Source organism: Castor canadensis, chromosome 1, assembly GCF_047511655.1.
Source record: "Castor canadensis chromosome 1, mCasCan1.hap1v2, whole genome shotgun sequence".
Classification (NCBI taxonomy): Eukaryota; Metazoa; Chordata; class Mammalia; order Rodentia; family Castoridae; genus Castor; species Castor canadensis.
In genome coordinates, this window is record NC_133386.1 from 74,379,097 (window position 1) to 74,391,644 (window position 12,548).

At 40.2% G+C, this 12,548-nt stretch overlaps 1 non-coding gene across 1 annotated transcript; it reads right to left on the reverse strand.

The window, feature by feature from the left end:
• Positions 1-9,618: 9,618 nt before the first annotated feature.
• Positions 9,619-9,751, reverse strand: LOC141416648 (small nucleolar RNA SNORA51). The gene has a single exon (XR_012441276.1). It is a non-coding gene; the product is annotated as a small nucleolar RNA SNORA51 (small nucleolar RNA).
• Positions 9,752-12,548: the final 2,797 nt, after the last annotated feature.

Below are 12,548 nucleotides of genomic sequence, written 5' to 3' on the forward strand. Positions count from 1 at the left end.
GAACAGTTTTTTCAAAGGAAGAAGTCCAAAAAGCTAAAAAACACATGAAGAAATGCTCAATAACCCAGCCATAAAAGAAATGCAAATCAAAACCATGTTAAGTTCCACCTCACCCGTGTTAGAATGACTACCAGCAAAAACACAAACAATAATAAATGTTGGTGAGGATATAGGGAAAAAGGAACTCTTATACACTATTGGTGGGAATGTAAATTTGTACAAGTACTATGGAAAACAGTATGGAGGCTACTCAAAAAACTAAAAATAGAACTGCCAGAGGACCCAGCAATTCCACTCCTAAGGATATATCTGAAGGAATGTAAGTCAGGTTACAACAAAGGCACCTGCACACCCATATTTGTTGCAGCATATTCACAATAGCTAAGCTATGAAACAGCCAAGATGCCCCACTACTGATGAATGGATTAAGAAAATGTATTTATACACAATGGAATTTTATTTGGCCATAAACAAGAATGAAATTTTTTCCTTTGCAGGTAAATGGATGGACCTGGAGAACATCATCTTAAGTGAAGTTAGCCAGGTTCAGAAGGCCAAAGACCACATGTTTTCTCTCATATGAGGAGTACAGGACCAATACAAATACAAGCAATATTATGAAAGAAAGGCCACACTAAGGGAAGGTCACATACAAGAGGGGGAGGATAAAAGGAGGAAGTTAAGAAAGTGAATATGGTTGATGTAATTCCTATATAAGAATGACTATAGAGCTTTTAAACCTGTTGAAATCACCATAAGAAGTGGACTAAGATAGAAAGGAGAAAAATAGTGGGGATGAACCAATTCAGGTTATAATACATATATTCACAGATAGGTCACAAGGAACCTCCCTGTATAACTATCTTAAACAAACAAAATGTCATTATTTTCTTTTAGAAAATTGGAGAACAGGAGGGCAGAACAGCCCCTGTCTGGGGAGGTTAGTACCAGTGGGAGGGAGGAGGATATAAGGAAAGGGTATAGGAAGTAAATATAGTAAAAATATTATGTATTCGTGTATGTAAATGGAAAAATGAGATCTGTTGAAACTGTTCCAGGAATGGGAGGATAAAGGAAAATTATGGAGGGGGGGGTGAATTCAACTATGATATATTATAAGAATTTTTGTAAATATCACAATGTACTTCCAGAACAACAACAGCAATAATAATAAAAAGACAAGCAGTTCATAGGGTGGTTTTAGGACAAAGAGAATAAGACTGCGTTATGAAGGCAAAAGTGGCATTGATAAGCTGGTAACCTCTCTGGTTTCCTTGTTTGATGAAACCATAAAGGGGGGATTTTGAACAAAAAAAGTGCAAGTAATCTTCTAAATCTTGCAATCCTAGTATTTTAAATCTGCAGTGACCCGGATTTGCTCCATTTGTGGACTTTCTTTGGAAGTACTACAGACCAGAAAACTCTAGCACAGCTCCCATGGATGTGGAATAACAAGAGAGGGCAATGAGCCAAGCTGGCCAGCAGAGCACTGAAATACCCACTGTGGTATTTCAGGAGGTCCTCTTGATGGAGAGACTGGCACTAGTACTTCCTTCTGGTCCTGAGATGAAGCAGAAGTCTGTGTAGCCTAAATATCACAGAATGGTGAAATGGTAGGATACAGTGCTGGTACCAAAGTTGAACCCTAATTTTGGAACTGCTTGAAGTCCTGATTTGTTGCGTCTGTAGCATGTATGAGTGAGGTACTGTTAAAGCTGAAAGTCTTTATGGGAGAATTAGGAGGAGTCTGTACTGCCAAGGTCTGACTTTCATTCCCAGATGGAAAAATAGTCAGATTATCACTCTGGGAGAGGTGAACATAGCACCTAAAAAGGAAGAAGCTCCTTCCTGCTGCATTAATGTCATCTTTCATGCAAATGTGAAGAACTGCTTCCAAATTCAGCCTCAATAATATATAGTATGTGACAACTACTTAAATTTCTCACATAGGCCACAGTGCTGCTTTGCTCATACATATGTAAGGGAGCCACCTGGTGTCAGAATAGGACACTACAGCTACAAATTCTTCCATTTCCCCACCCCCACCCCCAACACACACCATACAACTGAATACAATGAAATGCAATTCTCTACACCAACAATTAAACAGAATTCAAGAAGCTGTCAAAAATAATTTTTAGGGAGAAGTAATTCACAGTTCCGTCTCTCTTTTGCAAGTCAGAAAATATTCACTAAGCATTGTTCCATTATTACATATTGGAATTCTGAAAGAGGTCCTGGTATACTAAAATTAACAATATGATCTGTCATGTTGCCAATTTCCTTCTTCATGTTTGTGGTAATTCTGTTCATTCCTTCCTGAACTCATCTTTGCCTGGCTCAATTCTACCAAAGCAGCAAGCTCAGAAGAGCCTTACCTTCGCCCTGGGGAGTCTCCCTCTCTCCAGGGCCTTCTTCTACTTGAACCTCTATCCCTCTGCTCTGTCCCTGAGCCACAATCCTGTTGATACTTCCTCAGACATACACTGCTCATTGATAGTTAGTTTAACCATATGCCAGCACTTTTGCAAGAACTATACTCCAGTTAACTCAGTTAATTCTATATTAGCCCGATGACATCGTTACTGTTAGAATTTCTATTTTACAAAAGAGGAAACTGAAATCTAAAAAAATTTTAAAAGCTGCCCAAGGCCACCAACACTTTCAAGCAGTAGCTCCAAGATTTAAACCCTTGCCTTCTGCCCTCACAGCTTGCTTGTAAGTATCCAGTGGACAAAGACTATGTTCTGAAATTCTTTGACATTCCTACAGTACCTAGCCTCATGCTAGGATCTTAGGGACTGATGATCATAGTTTTACTACAGTTTACCAACTTTCCAGGAAACCAGAAGACTCAAGAAAGAAGGTAGTTTTTCCCCATGAATCGGGCTAATAACAACAATAATAATATGTCTGGCAAGAAACAATAATACTAATACAGAATGTGTACTGAAAATGGACTGTGGGCCTGTACTATGCATTTTATGTATTAGTTAAGCAAGACCCTATCTCAAAAATAAACAATGCAAAAAGGGCTGGTGGAGTGGCACAAACAGTAGACCACCTGCCTAGCAAGTGGAAGGCTCTGAGTTCAGCTCTCAGAATTGCCAAAGAGGTACTATTATGTATATTCTATAAATGAGAAAATCGAAGCACCAAGAACTGAAATAACTTGCCTAGGATCACACAGGTCCAAGACTTTGCCTGACATATGTGCTATATGTCCACCTACTGTGTAAGAATGCTTGTTTTCAAGGGGATTTAGAAATTGTGGAGAACGGTCCTGAGGCAGAGGGCCTTCTCCCATCCCATACAGCCACAACTCCCAGTCTTTAGGATTTGTACAGGAGGCAGACCCCACACAGAAGGGTTGCATATTCCCAGCTGTTGATGTCTCCTCCCTTCTGTTATCACTAGTTACTGCTGCTGTCACTGCACTGGCCTCATGGGGGCATTGATCTCCTTTTAACACCCTGCTTTTCTTGCTTTTAAAGCTCACAGCAGTCCTGAAACAAGGCTGCAACATTTAAACCAGAATTTACTAAATTCCAGGGTAATAAGACAAATGAGGGATGGGCATAACACAGAGAACCATAATCTGGTTACAAGGTGTGGCCCACTCTCTGAGGCATGAGCAAAACTGGTATCAAGTCAGGCACTTAGAGGGCTTGGGTCCAGGATGGGATAGAAGTGTCCCATGGGTGAGAATTCAGCATTCCTGTTTCCCGTATGAGGGCCTGACGCGGCCACATATGATGGACATTATAGATGACTGCTCTTTTTCTTGGGGTGATGCCACCCTCTTCAACCACTTGATGCAGAAATGAGACCTATCTTTAAGTCTTACTAAGATATGAATGTTTGTATCTCTCCTAAATTCATATATTAAAGTTTAATCACCAATGTGGTAGTATTAGCCAGTAGAACCTTTTGGAAGTGATTAAGTCCATGAGGTCTACCCCTAATCAGTAGAATTAGTGTCCTTATTAAAAAGGCTCTAGAGAACTTCCTTACCTGTCCTGTCATGTGAAGACACAGTGAAAAGGTGACATCTATGAACCAGAAAGTTAGCCCTCACCAGGCACAGACTCTTCTGTGCCTTGATCTTGGACTTCTCAGCCTCTAGAACTGTGAGAATTGCATTTCTGTTATTTATAAGCCACCCAGTCCATGGTATTTTGTTATGCAGCCCAAATGGACAACAGGACATCATAATAAGTTTACTGTCCATATGATATTTACACAGAAGTATAGGTGGTCACAAACCAACTCCTTTGGTCAGGGTGTCAGGAAGAAAGGCATTCACGTACCAGGACTTAAGAAGCCAACAAAGGTGAGGAAACTGTAGCCAGGAGCACACTCTGACATCTGCACACACACACACATTGGCCTGTAAGCATGGACTAGCAAGGTAGGATGTGCATCTTTGCTTCCAGATACTGTAATTTGGGAGCTAAATGACTGGGCGATGACTGCTATAGACACTTAAAAACCTATTCACTAATTTACACTAAATCCCTGGTTGATATTTTCATTTAAAAAATCAACTATTTCTTTTAATCTGCAACAATGCATTGCCTAGAAGATTCTTTTCTGGATCTTGCCTTTGGGATCAGTTTGGTCTTTGCCCTCAACTGACTCCTCTATCTAACCTCATATGGATTCTTATGTGATCCACCAACTCATCTAGTACAGCACATATCAAAAGTATAAGGGGCTGTTAGTGAGAACAGGTGGACCAGTTCATTCTACCTGAAAACATTTCCTCCTGATCAGTTAGAAAAATGGACTAACCATGTTTCTTTCATGGTGGAACTGATTGATGAGAAAATTTTCCCTAAACATAGACACTGTGATATTTCGCATATAGCAAGGCCTTGTAATCCACAGTTTAGTAGGCCAAATCTGGCCCAAGGCCTATCTTTGTATGTGGGTTAGCAGCTTTCCGTAACTGTAACAAAATACCTGAGAAAATAACACTTTTTTTTCCTGACCATAACATTTAATTAACACCACTAACAAAAAGTAATAGCAGAGAAAATAATAACAAGAAAGAGCAAGTAGGAATCAGGGTTAAAAAGAATGCACCTCTTTGGCAATCCTTTCTACTAGCATGCCTCCAAACATGTGACAGCCCTGGTGGGTTTCATCCACCTCCTTCAGTATATCAATCACTAGGCTGTGCTTGTTGGACTCCAGCTTCAGCTCAATTGCCTTGGAAGCCAGGCTTCCCTGTTCCTGTTGGCCAGCAATTGCTTGGTTGGCTGACACTGTCCCCTTCCCAGCTCTCCCTCCATTGCTCTTGCCCGGGGGACTGCTGCTCTCTGCCATCTTCATCACTTTAGAAAAAAAAAAGGAGGGAAGATTTATTTTGGCTTATAGTTTCAGTCCATGATCACTTGGTTCTGTTGTTTCTGGGCCTAGGACAAGGAAGAGCATCATAGCAAGGAGCTCGTGGTGGAGCAAAGGCGCTCACCTCATGGAGGACAGGAGGGTATAGACAGTGAGCAAGAGCCCAGGACAGATACAACCATTGAAGGCACTCCCTCAGTAACCTACTTCTTTCAATTAAGCCTCCCCTCCCACAGTTTCCACCACCTCCCAATAGTCCATTCAATTATGAACCCATGAGTGGATTAAGCCATTGATGAGATCAGAACCCTTATCATCCAATCACTTGCCAGAGACTCACCTCTGAACATTGCTGCACTGGGGACCAAGCTGTCAACACATGAGACTTGGAGGATCCAAGTCTCCAAATCATAACAAGTTGCAAACTATTTATATTATTAAAGAGTTGAAAAAAATAAAAAGAACAGTAATATCTTGTGACATGAAAATTATACAAAAAACAAATTTCAATGTCCATAAAAATATTTCCTTATAACAGTCACACACATTCATTATACATTGTGTAAGATTTGTTTTGCTCTACAAAGGTAAAGTTGAAAGGCTGCAACAGGCTGGGCACCGGTGGCTCATGCCTGTAATCCTAGCTACTCAGGAGGCAGAAATCAGAAGGATCACTGTTCGAAGCCAGCCCAGACATAGAGTTTGCAAGACCCTATCTCAAAAAATCCATCACAAAAACAGGGCTGGTCGAGTGGCTCAAGGTGAAGGCCCTGAGTTTAAGCCTCAGTACCAAAAAAGAAAGAAAGGCTGCAACAAAGACTATGTGGCCTGTAAAGACTAAATTACTTTCTATCTAGCTCTTTACAGAAATAGTTTGCACCCCCTGACAAGTGTCACATACTCTCTCATGTTTATGTATATACTATATCTTCTTCCTTTTCTCAAATCTTCCTAATGGTTGTCTTGGTTTTTGTGTTGCTATAACAAAATATCTGAGACTGGGAAACTTAAAGTCAAGGCATTTATTTAATTCATGATTTTGAGGGCTCAGGGATCCAAACAACATGGTGCCAGGATCTTGGCAAGGGTCCCTGGCTGTGTGGGAAGGCAGAAAGAGAAACAACCACATGCAGAAGAGGGGAAGTATGTGGAATGGACTTGCTTTATGAAAACCTGCTCTCTTGAGGGTTAGCCCACTCCTCAGTACCAGCATTAATCTCCCATGACCTAAACACCTCCCACTGGGCCCCATATCTTAAAGATTTCCCCACCTCAAAATTGTCACATTGGGGACCAAGATTCCAGCACACAAATATTTGAGGTACAAACCACAGCTCTTCATTTTACAGATGAAGAAGAGGCCCCAAAAGATTTTATATAGCTTGAATGATATAAAGCCTGAACTAAAAGCCTTGGCCACATTACTTAAGCTCTCTAAGCCTTAGTTACATCACTTATCAATAATAGTGTTGACCTCATACAACTGTGGTGGAGATGAAAGATAGTGAGGCTGTAAGGGGCTTACCACAGTGTCCTGCATTCTGTAAGTGCCCACTAAGCAGTTGCTAGCTAAAAATATCATTGTTACTGTTAAAAGTCAGATCTTCTGATTTAGACGGTGCCCTTTTCACTAAACTACACACTTCTGAAGAAAAACAGGGATTAGTTCCACACTCATTGATTTTAAAGTGGTATTTTTTAAAATCAAGACTGAAAATGGCTTCTACTTACTCCCCAGACATCTGATCCATGCAGGTTCTCACATTCCTAATGCAATCACCAGACGGTTCTCTGGGAGATGGTGTTGCTTATGTAGAAAGGCCCTAGCACCATTTTACAAAAGTCTTCTGATTTCTAAAACAAGGATGACAATGCTCATCCTATGTAACTGCATGCTCAAAGGCGATCACAGATAGGGAACTCTGAAAAGTGAAATGGCTTCTCTGCACCACTATTATGTGTCTGAAAAGCTTTTTGTAAAAGTAGGTAATAGTAGGTAATTGCTTAGAACATTATTTGTCCATAGGTTGTTGACTTTTGCTAATATGTGAACCATGACCTAACCAAAACCTTTAGGTTCTCTTTGATTTGTAAAGAGTAAGCAGTGGTCAGCATAAAACTTAGTGTGGGAGCAATGGAATACAGAGGACGTTGTCAGAGAAGGAAGCGGATAAATGAGGGACCTTCTAAAGCTTCCTACTAGTTGTATCCCTAAGCATCACCCATTCCTATGGGTGCCCTGCCTCCCTCCTTTCTTCCCCCCTTTCCTTTCTTCCTGTTTTCTTCACTTGTCTTCCTGCTCCTTCCTGCCCTGCCACTCCTCCTCTCTCACTTGGTCCTGAAGGATGTTAGAGAATGTTGTTTCTATATGAATAAAGCATTCCTGCTCCATGTCCTTAATGTTACTCTTCTGTTTGTGTGAATTGTTCCATATGACTTGAAAAGAAAGAATTAAAAGTATTATTTGCACGGCTTTTTCACATGTGCTTATTAATCTTTAGGTCCTCTCAAAACCACATTAGAAAACAGCGCTCCATATTAAACTTTTTTTTTTCCTTTTGGTGGTTCTGGGGTTTGAACTCTGGGCCTCAGGCTTGCTAGGCAGGTGCTCTACCACTTGAACCAATCTGTCAACCTGAAAACAGCGCTCCAAATTACAACAATGGATAATGACAGCAAAAAGCTTTCATCCTATTTTTTTCTTGATAGGCAAGTGTCTCTTAACTGAACAAAAGAGTTTCCTGTACTGTGTGGCTTTATTTGATCAGTTATTGTCTACCAATTAAATTCCTAATTGTCTATCATGTGCTGGAAAGCTCCCCCGGTTGACCTCTGACCTCTCTTTCCAGCTTTATTTCTCAAAACACCTTCCCCCTCTTCTGTACCACAGTAGACTACATTTTCCCAACTGTGCCTTTCCTCAGAAGTTTCTCTCTGCTTAGATTATCCTCCTTTTTCCTCACCAAATCTACCATGGGAATTTCACTGGTCCTTCAAGGCCCAGTTGGAAACTGGGTTGGGTTTCTCTGAACTTCCAGAGTCCTTTGCTAAGGCCTCCATTGGCACTCCCCAGATGTGGCATTGTGCTGCTCTCATTAGGGTTATGAACCATCACTCCCACTAGTCTCATGTCTTCGCAGGCTCCATCAACCTAGCACAATGACATACACAGTAACTTTTCCATGGATAATTAATGAATGACTGAAGCTACTCTCTCTTGTCTAAATTCCCTTAGAGCAGAAAAAAATCAGATTTGTCAAAGGTTTCATTTATATTTCCATTCCATGTGGAAGTTAAACCACTTTCCTTATTTAGTACAAGATTTTACCTTAGCACATATGACACATTGTTCAGTACGTCACTGCTGAGAGTCTCTCTGCCTAAGGTCATAGTTCTAGGGAAGATAAAAACCATCTGCCACTGGCACCTCTTCAAGCAGTGTGATCTCAGGCCTGAGAGAATATGACTCTGAATCTGATGCTGACCTTTAAGAGAACTCTGAGTTTCACGAAACTGTGACATGATCTTCAGGCTGGCTTCACTTTAAATTTCAGTAACCCAGAAGATGCTCCAAATTATGTATTTCTCTGCAAAGGCTCATAAAACCTGACACTAGTGTTAGGGGAAAATAACGTTTGAATCTGTAATTGAAAGAGAATATGGTTGATGCATTTTTAGGAAGATCCTCTCTCCCAAAGAAAATAGGAATAGGTTATATACAATCATTGATTTAAAAACGCATTGGTAGCTTATTAAGATTCAAGACATCTGATCCACTATGTCTTCAAGTTTCTACCAAGGTGACATCATAATGGCCACAGAAGGCCCTCTAGGAAATGGATGTCATTTACACTGGATGAAGAAGCAATATATTTCAGCTCAAATTTCTTAGCAACATAAGAAAGTAATTTTGTTAAAATTCTAAAGCTATTTCCACTAAGTGCTACTGCTTTCCATTATCAAGTTCAGAAAATTTCCCTCACAGTAAGACTTTCTCATATTTCCTTTTTTTTAACCTCAAACCTAACGCTATTATATTTCCTTTTAAAGATTTTTATAACTTCTTTCTATGACCTTTTACAAAATGGCAATCATTTTTTTCTCTTATAGGACTTTTTTATTTAAATGGAAATAACTTTATGTGATGCAGAAATAACTCAATTGAATTTGTGTAAAGTAGAGATTAGTGGAGCAACCTAGGTGGCCTCTGCCTTAGGACTATGGAGAGAAAGATGTGTTCTTGATTGAAACTCCACCAATTCTACCCCATGTCTTCCCATTCACAATACAGACCAGGGATAGGGTCTGGATTGAAGTGTATATGGGGTAGGTTTACTTTCCTTCCTCTTTATTGTACAGTCAGTGTAAGAATACAGCCTGTGGTAAGCACCAGGAGGCCCAATCCTGTCTTCTCAATAAGACTTCCCTCTCTAGAAAGCCCCAGTGTCCTGGTGGCATCTCTACTCAGGGTCCCTGGTGTGTCCTTTTAAACAAAAATGAGGACATGTTTTCATTATACTCCTCACGCTGAACTTCTGCTTTCACAGAAGGGATGGAAATACCACTTGTGAGTTAGAGGGTTGATTTATTGTTCACTAAAACGATACATGAGTGCTTCCTTCTCTTCTCCGGTTAGAGCCTTTCAACAGCCATAGCCTTTCCTGATCCCCTCTCACCTCTTGCCCCACCTGTTGCAAAGGTAAACAGCAAGGTACAAGTTGAAGTTTTTTCAAAGCACAAGGGACATTTTTAGTGAAAGCCATATATTTGAAGTAATTTAAAAGCTCATATCATGGGCAGTTTGCCAGAGATTTTTAGAGTTCTAACACTAAACTAGTCCTTTCTGGTGTTCCATATCGTCACTCACTGTTGTTTGTGCTTTGTTTTTTGCAGTACCGGGGGTTTGAACTCAGAATCTCTCACTTGCTAGGCAGATGTTCTACCACTTAAGCCCCAAACCCAGCTAATATTTCAGTAATTATTTTATAGAAGCTTCATGACAAAAATATCCAATTATGCTGGCCAAAAGAAGTGCCTAATGGGCTAAACAACTGAACAAGAGCTGCCATGTTACCTAACAAATCTGTCACTGTTTTTCCCGTGAAATTTAAAATTATCCTGCTGTACTCCTATGAGATTGCTACAATGTCCTGGGGTCACTTGGTGTATAGTTTGGAAACAATGTCTTAATACATTAGGACATTTAGCAAACAATCCAGTTTCCTTGTGAAAAATAGCTAAATAAAAATTGTCTCTCACTGGAAAATAAAACAATGAGTAGATCTCAAAAAATACGGTAGTTAAAAAAGGCAAGTTGCCAGATAACATGTGCAAAATGGTAACATTTATGTGAAATGTACACCTTTTTTTACATCTTTATTGACACATAATTGTTCAATATGGAGGAGTTTTGTTGTGATATTTCCATGCATGAATGTAATATACTTTGATCATATTCACCCCTCTATTACTCTTTCTTGCTCCCCCCAATCCCTTTTATCTTTTTTGCAGTTTTTAAACATGAGTTATCATTGTGACTATTTCATACGTGCATACAACGTGTGCTCATATTTTCTCTACTCCCTTTCTCCCTCCTACTTCCCCCTGGTTCTCCTCCCAAAAGAATAGTTCCCCATTTATATTTATGTCCATTTTTTAAATTTAGAGTTAGTGCCTGCTTATGAGAGAAAACATGTGATATCTGTCTTTAGGGGTGTGGCTTATTTCATTTAACATGATGATCTTCAGGTCCATCCATTTTCTTATAAATGACATAATTTTGTTCTTTATAGCTGAATAATGTTCCATAGTGTATATATGCCACATTTTCTTTATCCATTCATCTGCTGGTAGGCACCTAGGCTGATTCATTAGTTTGTCTATTGTGAATAGTGTTGCAATAAACATGACTGCAGGTATAGCTACTGCATGCTAACTTCCATTCCTTCTAGCATATGCCCTGAAGTGGTACAACAGGGTCATATGGGAGTCCTGTTTTTAGATTTTTGAGGAACCTCCATACTGACTTCCATAGTAGCTATGTTAATTTACATTCCCACCAACAGTCAAGAGTTTCTTCCCCCCCTCCCCAGCATCCTTGCCAGTTTTTTTTTTTGTTGTTTGTGTTCTTGATAACTTGATGATAGTCATTCTGACTGGGATGAGCTCTTAATTTAATTTTGATTTGCATTTCCTTTATGGCTAAGTGTGTTAAATAAAACTGTATAAGGCAGGAACTGAAGGGTGCACACTCACTGTAGAATAGGGATTGTCTCTGAGGAGGAAAGGGGATGGGGCTGAAAGGAGAACAAAGAAGACTCAAATTTTACCTGCAATATTTTATGTGCTACTAAAATACATGACCAAATGTTGCCATTTGTTAGTTTTGGGTGGTGAGCCATAGGTGTTTCTTATATTATTTTCTGTACTTTGCTACATCATAAAATTTCAGAAGCCCAGGAAGTATTAAGTAAAGATTAAAAGAAGTAGATCAAGTATTATTATTTTTCCTTTCTACAGCTGGACAAACTCTGATCTTTAGATATTTAGTTTAGGTTGTAAAATAATTGCTTTTTTCCTGAGGGTCAAAAATGGCAGATAATACCTATTTACTCTGTTGACAATCCGAGCAGCTGGGCTGGGCATCTGGCTCAGTGGTAGTGTGAGACCCTAGGTTTGATCCCCAGCACTACAAATAATAATAATAATAATAATAATAATAATAATAATAAAGATAGCCAGGCGGCAGTGGCTCACTCCTACAATCCTAGCTACTCAGGAGACAACGATCAGGAGGATCACGGTTCGAAGTCAGCCCAGGCAAACAGTTTGCAAGACCCTATCTCGAAAAAACCCATCACAAAACAGGGATGATAGAGTGACTCAAGATGTAGGCCCTGGTTGGCCAGTTCCAGCAGTTCTCCAAAGACATACACTCCGGGAGCCTCTAACACCTGGCTTATGAGAGCAGTGAGAGCTGAGCCACTGGTACCTTTGGCTAGTAAAATAAACTGCTCCAGAAGGTTACTTGAGGGTTTCTGTTCACCTGCCATTCTCTGGCCTTGTGATCTGTCCAAAAGGAAAGTGTAACCGGCGCAGAGAATCTCCACTTCACGTTAAACGGAGAACCGAGGAGGCCCCCGGGGCCGCCAGTGGCCGGCGCCCATACGGCTTGGGAAGACGCGGACCAGGTGAGC